This window comes from Pteropus medius, unplaced genomic scaffold (assembly GCF_902729225.1).
Source record: "Pteropus medius unplaced genomic scaffold, Ma_sr-lr_union100, whole genome shotgun sequence".
Classification (NCBI taxonomy): domain Eukaryota; kingdom Metazoa; phylum Chordata; class Mammalia; order Chiroptera; family Pteropodidae; genus Pteropus; species Pteropus medius.
Genome location: NW_024351073.1, coordinates 3,262,724 through 3,271,866, shown reverse-complemented (window position 1 = coordinate 3,271,866; position 9,143 = coordinate 3,262,724). Strand labels below are relative to the sequence as shown.

At 38.1% G+C, this 9,143-nt stretch overlaps 1 pseudogene; it reads right to left on the bottom strand.

Moving 5' to 3' along the window:
* Positions 1 to 7,251: 7,251 nt before the first annotated feature.
* LOC120586372 (uncharacterized) lies at positions 7,252 to 7,370 on the bottom strand (annotated as a pseudogene).
* Positions 7,371 to 9,143: the final 1,773 nt, after the last annotated feature.

The window sequence follows — 9,143 nt, the reverse complement described above, 5'->3', positions numbered from 1 at the left end:
CAGCACGTTTTGCCGGGTGCCAGCCATCCTCACTCTGCAGTGCTTTTTTCCAAGCTCTGTTCAACAAAGGAGGGAAGAGCTGCCACAGTCCTGCTCACGGAGGCTGGCACCACAGAACTTTTCCATATAAAGTTTGCCATCTATAGACAAAACCAAGGTTCGGGGTGCGGGCGGGGGGGGAAGGGAGCTGCTTTGTTTTTCTTTTTCTGTGCAACTGGGACTGCTTAGGCCAATCACCCTGTCCACCCTGAAGCAGTAATACTCCTTTGATATGTCTAAGATCAGAAAAACCTAGGTCAGAAGGTAACAGATTAGGCTTTTGTGATCAGATGCAAATGAGCTTTTTACCCTAAGTCTTTTTACCCCATAGAACCAAGAAATCCCTGGGAGGAAATTTTGGATTAGAAAGGGAAGACATAGGTACAGGTTTGCTTCCATTGAAGCCAACCCAAAAACCCTGCCCATGTCAACTTTTGTCTTGAAAGGTGACCTTGCACACAGGCTCAGATGTAAAATCTTAACTCTGAGGTATGTGTCTTCCAGCTGAGTCTGTGAGAAGAATTAGTTTGGTTTAGGAAAATAAGAAGTTAAATATATGAGGTCGAAAGATTTTTTTTTAACAAATGTTTCATTTTTCAACTAGTGTTAGTTTAACTTCAGCTTCTGTCTAGTCCATTCTTTTCAAATAAAAAAAATTACAATAGATCTTTTTTAAATTGACCAGTTAATTTATTTTTCCCATATAGACTGCTAACTACCTTTGTCTAAGTAAACAGTAGTTGTTTTTCTATAGTTTAGTAGAACTCAAGTATTTCAAACCAGCATGTCAGATTAGGGGGGGATGGAGATGTATGGTTCGACAAAACTGTCTACATACCTTCGATCTGTCCTACTTTACAACACTCCCCCTTCTGTGAGAATCCCTTTTTTGTAGAACACTAATTTATAAACTGATGTGAACGGATTCTGCAGGTATAAAGTTCAAAGTCAGTTGACCTTAGATATGAAGGTAAGCAGGATGGGACTGATCTAATCATATGAGCCCTTTAAAGCAGCAGAACAAGGCAGAAGGGGAAGTTAGAGAGATTTGAAGCATCAGAAGGATGCTCTGTGCCATTGCTGGCTTTGAACATGGTGGGGGCCATTTGCTAGGACCACAGAATAGCTGCAAGGAGCTGAGAGCAACCCCTGACCAACAGCCAAAAAGGAAATAAGGAACTCAAGGAACAAGGAATTGAATTTTACTAATAATAGCAATGAGCTTGGAAGAGGTGTGTCAGATAAGAACACGGCTGGCTAACATCTTGTAGATTCTATGTTAGGGTTCTCCAGAGAAATAGAACCAATGGGATGGGCACACACACACACACACACACACACACACACACACACACACACACACAGCTTTATTATAGAAATTGGTTTACATGACTGTAAGGCTGAGAAGTCCCATGATCTGCCATCTGCAAGCTGGTGAGCCAGGAAAGCCAATGGCATAATTCAATTCTCAAGTCCAAAGGCCTGAGAATTGGGAGGCCAATAGCGTCAAGTCCTAGTCCAAGTATGAAGACCTGAGAACTAGGAGCACTGATGTCCAAGGGCAGAACATGGATGTGTCAGCTCAAGCAGAGAGCAAATTTTCCCTTCCTCCATCTTTTTTTCTATTTGGGCCTTTGATTGGATGAGGCCCACTCACCCAGGTGAGAGCCATCTTCTTTACTCAATCTACTGATTCAGATGCTAATCTCTTCCAGAAACACCCTCACGGACACACCCAGAAATAATGTTTTACCGTCTATATGGGCATCCTTAGCCCAGTCAAGTTGACACATAAAATTAACCATAACAGATCCTGAGCAAAGAACCCAGCCACAACATCCCAGAATTCTGTGAATGTTGTTTTAAAATGCTAAGTGTGTGGCCATTTGCTACCTAGCATTCAGTAATGAATACACTGTGTGCTGTGTCACTTGGGAGTTACAAAGTCTGGGAGACAGTGTTCCTCCCATTGAGTGAGACTAGGCCTATAGACCCCCTGACTGTACCTGTGGCCGGTATTGTATTGGATATTTGTGGTTGGAAGGTAGGCTCTGCACTCTGGGAAAGAGCTCATTTCCCCAAATGAAACCAGGTGAGGTTACAAACAGGGATGGGAGCTAGGGAGCCCTGGTAAGTATCTACCAAGTTTTCCTCAGTAAATGTTCTACTGTACCTCCTGTTCAACCTGACTGTGCTGCCTTATGGCCAGGTGCTAATCATACCTAAGTTCCTAATACATCCCTTCTTGTTTGTGGACTTCTCAGGTAAAAATGTGGATTAACGTACTGTGTCTAAACTACCAATGTTTCAGGATAGGCCTGGGTGTGTTTAAGAGGTGGAGAGGTGTGTGATGAAAGGCTATAAATTTGGAAGTCTGGACAAGTGGATTTTAATCCTGGGTTTTCTGCTGTGTCACTTTGGGCAATCGCTGACACCCTATGGACTTAAGTTGCCTCTCTGAAAACTGAAGGACCATGATTTATGAAATCTAAAGTCTCTTCCAGCTGGACGAGCTTCTGATTATGTCTTAAATTCACTCATTCATTGAATAATTATTGAAAGTTGATATGTGTCAGGTTGTATAAGGATATAGCAATGAACAAGGCTGGCCTGACCCCTGAAGTGCAGACTCAACATGACATAGAGCTTAGGGAAAACCTCTTCAAAGAGGAAATATTTGAGTGGGACTTGGGGCCCTAAGTCTGGGTCTTCTATAGGATTATAAGCAATCTGTTGATTACCAGGACGTTGAGCCAGTGAGGTTGGGCATAGTTTAGATATGGCCCATAGGTTGCATCTAGCCTGCTGCCTGCTTGTTTTTGTATAGCCCTTGAACTAAGAATTGTTTTTGCATTTTAAATGGTGCATTAATTTTCTAGGGCTGCCATAATAAAATACTAAAACAGGGTGGCTTAGACAACAGATTTATTATTTCACAGTTATGAAAGCTAAGTCCGAAATCAAGGTGTCAGCAGGTTTGGTTTCTACTGAGGGCTGTGAAGGAGAAGCTGTTCCATTTCTTACTCCTAGCTCGTGGTAGCCTCAGGCATTCCTTAACTTCTATTCTATGGTGTTCTGTGTCTCACATCGTCTTCCCTCTATGTGTTTCTCTCTGTGTCCAGATTTCTCATTTTTATGAGGACACCGGTCATTGTGGATTAGGGCCCACGATAATGACCTCATCTTGACTTGATTACCTCTACAGAGACTATTTCCAAACAAGGCCACATTCTGAGATACTGAAGATTAGGGCATCAACATATCTTCTCTGGGGTGTGGGGAGGGCAAGACACAATTTAACCCACAACAAATGGCTACATTTTAAATAATGATATAAATACCAACAAAATATCTTCAATTTGCCTCTTGGTCCACAAAGCCTAAAATATTTGCTATCTAGATCTTTATCAAAAAGTTTCTCAACTCTGATCTATGTCAGTAGCTCTCATATTTTAGGATGCATCTATCACTTTGATGGACTCACTTCTGGAGTTTCAAGAATTTGCAAGTGATGCTAATGCTGCCACTAGTCTAGACAGTGGTTCCCAAATTCGGGTCTTTGGATATGCCACATCATCTAGGGAACTTGTTAACAGAACAGATTCCTGGTGCTCCAGACTTAGTCAGAATTTCCAGGGGCAAAGCGAGAGATAATTCTGGTATACAGCCAGGTGTGGGAACTATTGGTCTAGTGTAATTATCTTGGTCAGGAAGAGCAACTGACTGGATTATTCTTTTCTGATTGGATTGATTTCTTGGGTCTCATCCGCTTGTAGGAGATCAGGGCAACTGGGAAATCCTCTTCTTGTCAAGGCTTGTGCTGAAGGAAAACACGATGGAGAAATATATGGTCTGGATTCTTCCAAGGCCAGAGATCTTTGCTTAGGCTGTTTCATAAATATTATTGTCATTATGTGGCTCGTCAGCAGCTCATGGTAAAAAAAAAAAAAAAAAAAAAAAAAAAGACATTTTGACTGCAAACTCAGTTGGAACCAACAACAGTGCAGGACATCTGCTGAGAGACCCCAGGCCTTCCGGGCTGCATGGAGAGCATTTACTGTCCAGACCGCAGAAGGTAACAGTTCCATGTACACTGGGCCCCATGTGCTATGACTCCTGGTCAATTAAGCAAACTTAAAGAGAGACAGTGACACACTGGAATATTTCCAGGGAAGGGAGATGAGGGATCTGGAAACTATGTTCAAGAAGAAAGGTTGAAAGAGGGCTTGTAAAATGGTGGCCTGCAGACCCAATCCGGCCACAAACATATTGTGCTCAGCAATCCCAGATTTTTTTAAATTTAAATGCCTTTGAATAAAGCACTTACTCTGGCCAGTTCCATAACCTCTCCACTTCCTGTTTCTTTATACCAGCCCCATTCACAGAGATTCGTTATCTCCTTGTTCTCTGGGCTTTGTAATTTGAGAATTCTCGAAGGAATAAAGATATATGGTTGGGTTATAGAAAACAAAAGAGAGAATATGAGCTATTTAAAAATAAAGACATGCACGCATGTATCCCATGTCTGTTGAGTGCCCACGATGTGCCAGGTTCAGTGCCTGGAGTTGGGAGTACAGTTATAACTAAGACAGCTCAGAGTGGCCCCTCTTAGAACTAACATTCTCTTATATAGAAAAAAGAGAGACATACAAAAAACAATTGCAAATTGTGGTAAGCCCTTTGCAAGGGCATAAGTAGAGAACAATGAGGGACATCTTAGTTTGGATGGTGCGGTCAGGGAAGTCCCTGGCCATTGCAGAATTGGGGGAAGACCTGCCATGTGAAGGGGTATGTTAATCATGGTTTTCTTACAAAAATGGATAAAGAATACTGAGGGGATTTTTGAAGGGGAGATTTTAGTTTATCATAAGAGAGAACTTTCCAATTTGAAGTCTCCATCCATTCATTAAGGGACCTTACGAGGTAATGCAGTTCAAGGCAGTGGAAATGGCGAGCTGACCGCAGATTCTCAGTAGATGGAGTTCTGAAGGCAGAGGCACGAGAGGGTTTCCTCATCTCTAAAGAGATCCCTTGCAATTCTGAGGTTCATCGAAGTGATATAACAATAGCATAAAACTGGAGAAATCCTATTTTGGGCCCAGATCTAATGGAATGAACTTCAGATTTCATAGGCAAACATAAAGCAGTAGATAAGCCTAGTTCCACCCAGATTGGAGTATTTAGACTATACAAATAGGACCTTGACATGGAAAAACCCTGAGGCACTAAACCGATGTTCAGAAAATTGATGTGAAATAGTCAATCCATTGTTACTATAATTATGTTCTTCTGAAAGAATGAGATTTCAAGTGATCTGGTGGTACAGTCTCTAGTATCCTTAAAAATATGTATATTGAGCCATGTCCAGATTATGGATAACCCAGGTAGCCATTCTGAGCCCCGTTGTTGTTTGCCTGTTTGTTTTGTGGATGGTAAGGGGCCAGCCTAGAATCAGACCTCTGGAGCCATCAAATGAGGGAGGATATTTGCCTTAATACGAAAAATACCCTCTGAGATTCAAACATCCAGCAAAGGTAACACCGGGGCTGGTTGCTCAGAAGAACGCGAACACCTGCCTCCTGCCTGCTTCAGCCCCTGCCTACTTCTGCCACCTCCCTCAGGCCATCTCCTCTCATTAGTCATAATTGCAGCAATTGATTATGAGAGTTGCGCATGTGCCAGGCACCGTAAGTGCTTCCCATATGTTATCTTCCTTAATGTTCCTAACAACCCTTTCTCCATTTTACTAATGAAGAAATCAAGGCCCAGCGAGGCAAGGATTACAGCCCGAGTCAGAGAGAGACTCGCAGGTACAGACAGGCTTTGATTTAGGTTGCCTGGCTTCAGAGTCTAGCTTTTTTTTTTTTAATCAGGCTGCTACTTATTACCTTTGAGAATAATCACTCAAACTAGAATTCACTAGAAATATTAAGAAAATGATAAAAATGTTAAGAAAGTCCTCTCGGGCCGGCTGGGGGTAGAGGTAGGGGGACTCTCACAGGCTGTGTAAAAATTTCTCTCTAGGAGAATCTCATTTTATATCTATTTTTTATCTCTTTTGTATCTATTTTTTTTAAAGTGAAACTTTGATAATTTGCTTAGTTTTGTATTCCTTTCTTTGTTCTTTCCCCTTGCCTTGTAAAGTTATATTTTTATAATAAATTCAATATTCTGGGTAGAGAGTAGAATTTACAATTTAGTGTATCTGTGTATTTCTCATATGGTTAGGTATTTTTCATGATTTTTTTTCTCTTTCCTTTATTGAGGAAATAATTTACATACTGCAAAATTCACAGATCTAAGTGTACCTGGGTTTTGATGAATGTATATATTCCTATGTTACCATTAATTTTCATTATCCTGCAGGTCTTGGTGCCACTTTCTAGTCCATTCTCTCATTCCCCTAGAAGCAATCCCTCTTCTGATTTCTATCACCATATATTAGTTTTGGCTGTTCTTGAACCTAATATAAATGGAATCAGACAGCATGTAGTCTTTTGTGTCTAACTTCTGTTACTCAGAGCATTGTTGCATGTATCTTTAGTTCTTTAATTTCTGACAGAAATTCATTGTATGAATATACCATAATTGACTTATTCATTCTTTTCGATGGACATCTGGTTTGTTGACAGTTTTTGGCAGTTATGAATAAAGCTTCCATGAACATTTGTATACTAGTCTTTTTGTAAGCATATGCTTTTATTTCTCTTAAATATATTCCTAGGAGTGCAATTGTTATGTCATAAGGTAGGGTATGTTAGCCTAAAAACTTGCCAAAGTGATGGTATCTTCACACTCTCATAAGCAATGAGAGTTTCAGCTGCTTCACATCTTCACCAACACTTGATATGGTCACTCTTTAATTTTAGCCAGATAGCAGTATCTCATTGTGGTTGTAATTTGTATTTGCCTAGTAACATATGATGTTAAATACCTTTTCATATGCTTTTTGGCTAGTCCTATACCCTTTCTTGGGAAGATTTCTGTTTAAATCTCCCTTCTTCCTTTTTTAATTAGGTTATTTTTTTGAATTATTGATTTATAGAACTTCTTTATATATTCTGGAAATTAATGTATATTATATATAGTTAATATTTTCTCATAGTAGTTTGCCTTTTTACACTTTTTTTTTTTTTGCAAGGAAACCCTTGGTTGACCTTCCAGATTGCAAGGACCTTGTCATCGTATAATCCCTTATTTTTTTATTTTTTATGCCTACAGCACCTGGTCTTCCTAGGTGGTCTCCCATTCAAGTACTAACCAGGCCCAATCCTGCTTAGCTTCTGAGATCAGATGGGATTGGGCTTGTTTAGGGTGGCGTGGCTGTAGACTCTTTTTTTCACTCTCTAAATGGTGTCTTTTATAAGCAGAAGCTTTTAATTTTGATGGAATAAAACATCATTTTTTACTCTTGGTTAATACTTTTTGTTCCTGACTAAAAAATCCTTGACTATCCCAGTCATGAAGATATTCTTTTTTTTTCCTAGAAGCTTTAGATTTTTTTTTGCATTTAGATTAATGGTCATCCCCAAATAATTTTTGGCGTGCTATAATATAGGGAATCAACATTATTTTTTTCCCACACAGGTATCTATTTGTTCTAGCACCATTTGATGTTACAGCATCATTGCTATTTCTCCATTAATTACATTAAATTTTGTTGAAATTCTATTGATTTTATGTCTATAGGTCTGTTTATCTTTTTTTCTATTTGCTTTTCCTCATATCAACACAATATCTTAATTAATGCAGCTTTATAATGTCTTAAAATTGGCAAAGAAAAAAAAAATACCTGCTAAGATTTTGATTAGGATTATTTTAATCTATAGACTGATTTGGAGAGAATAGATATCTTAACAATAATAAATCCTTCAATTCTTGTACATGGTGTATTCTCTATTTATTTAGAATTTCTCTCAGCAATGTTTTTATAGTTTATTTATATAGAGTACTTTCAAACATATTAAGTTTTTTATTTTTGGAGGTATTTGATGCTATTATAAATGGTATTTTAAAATTTCATTTTCTAATTTTTTGTTTTTGCTAAGATATGGAAATACAGTTGGTTTTTATATTTTGCCACTGTATCCTCTGACTTTGCAGATTCACTCAGTAGTCATAGTAGTTTGCTGATTCCTTTAGATTTTCTACATACATAATTATATTCTTTGAAACAAAGATAGTTTATTTCTTCATCTATCTTTGTCTCTTTTACTCTTCGAAATCATTCTTCTTTCTGATATATACATTTAAAGCTATCATTTTCCTCTAAACACTGCTTTAACTATATCATAATTTTTGATATTTGTGTTTTTATTATTATTCAGTACAAAATATTTTATAAATTCTATTTTATTTCCTCTTTGACCCAAAGATTATTTAGAAGTGTGTAGTTTAATTTCTATATATTTGAGGGTTTTTCTAGTTATCAATTTATTAATAACTTCTAATTGGATTCCATTTTGGAGAGGGAATATACTCTGAGAATTCCAATTACATATATATTAGATCATTTGAAATTAACCCATGTATCTCTGACACTGTTCAATATTTTAATTTCTTTTCTGTGTTTCACTTTGGCTATTTTCTATTGACTTATCTTTGAGTTCACTGATCTTTCTTTTGTGCTAATCTGCTTTTAAGTTTATTTATTACATTCTTTGTTTCAGATACATATTTTTATTCCAGAATTTCTCTTTGGGTCTTCTTTAGAGATTTAGTTTCTCTGATGAAATTCCTCTCTGTTTGCCCATCCTGTCCATCTTTAAAGTACTTAACAGAATTCTTTAATGTACTTAAAATAGTTATTTATTGACCTCCTCTACTGATTATAGTTTCTGGTCATCAGTGGGTCTGCCTGTCTTGACTGTTTTCTTTCTTTCTTTCTTTCTTTTTTTTTTTTTTGATTGCAGGTCACATTTTTAAACTAGATTGTATATTTCTGTTTTATTTTTCCAGAGGGGACCTTCCTTTTCCTCTGCCCTAAGCTTGGGAAAGGGATTTTTATCCAGTTCCTATCATGAGCGTAACTGAGCTGGGACTAGGATAGTATTTGAATTAGTTTCAGTTTATCTCTTGCTAATGCTATTATGGAGATTCCTCTT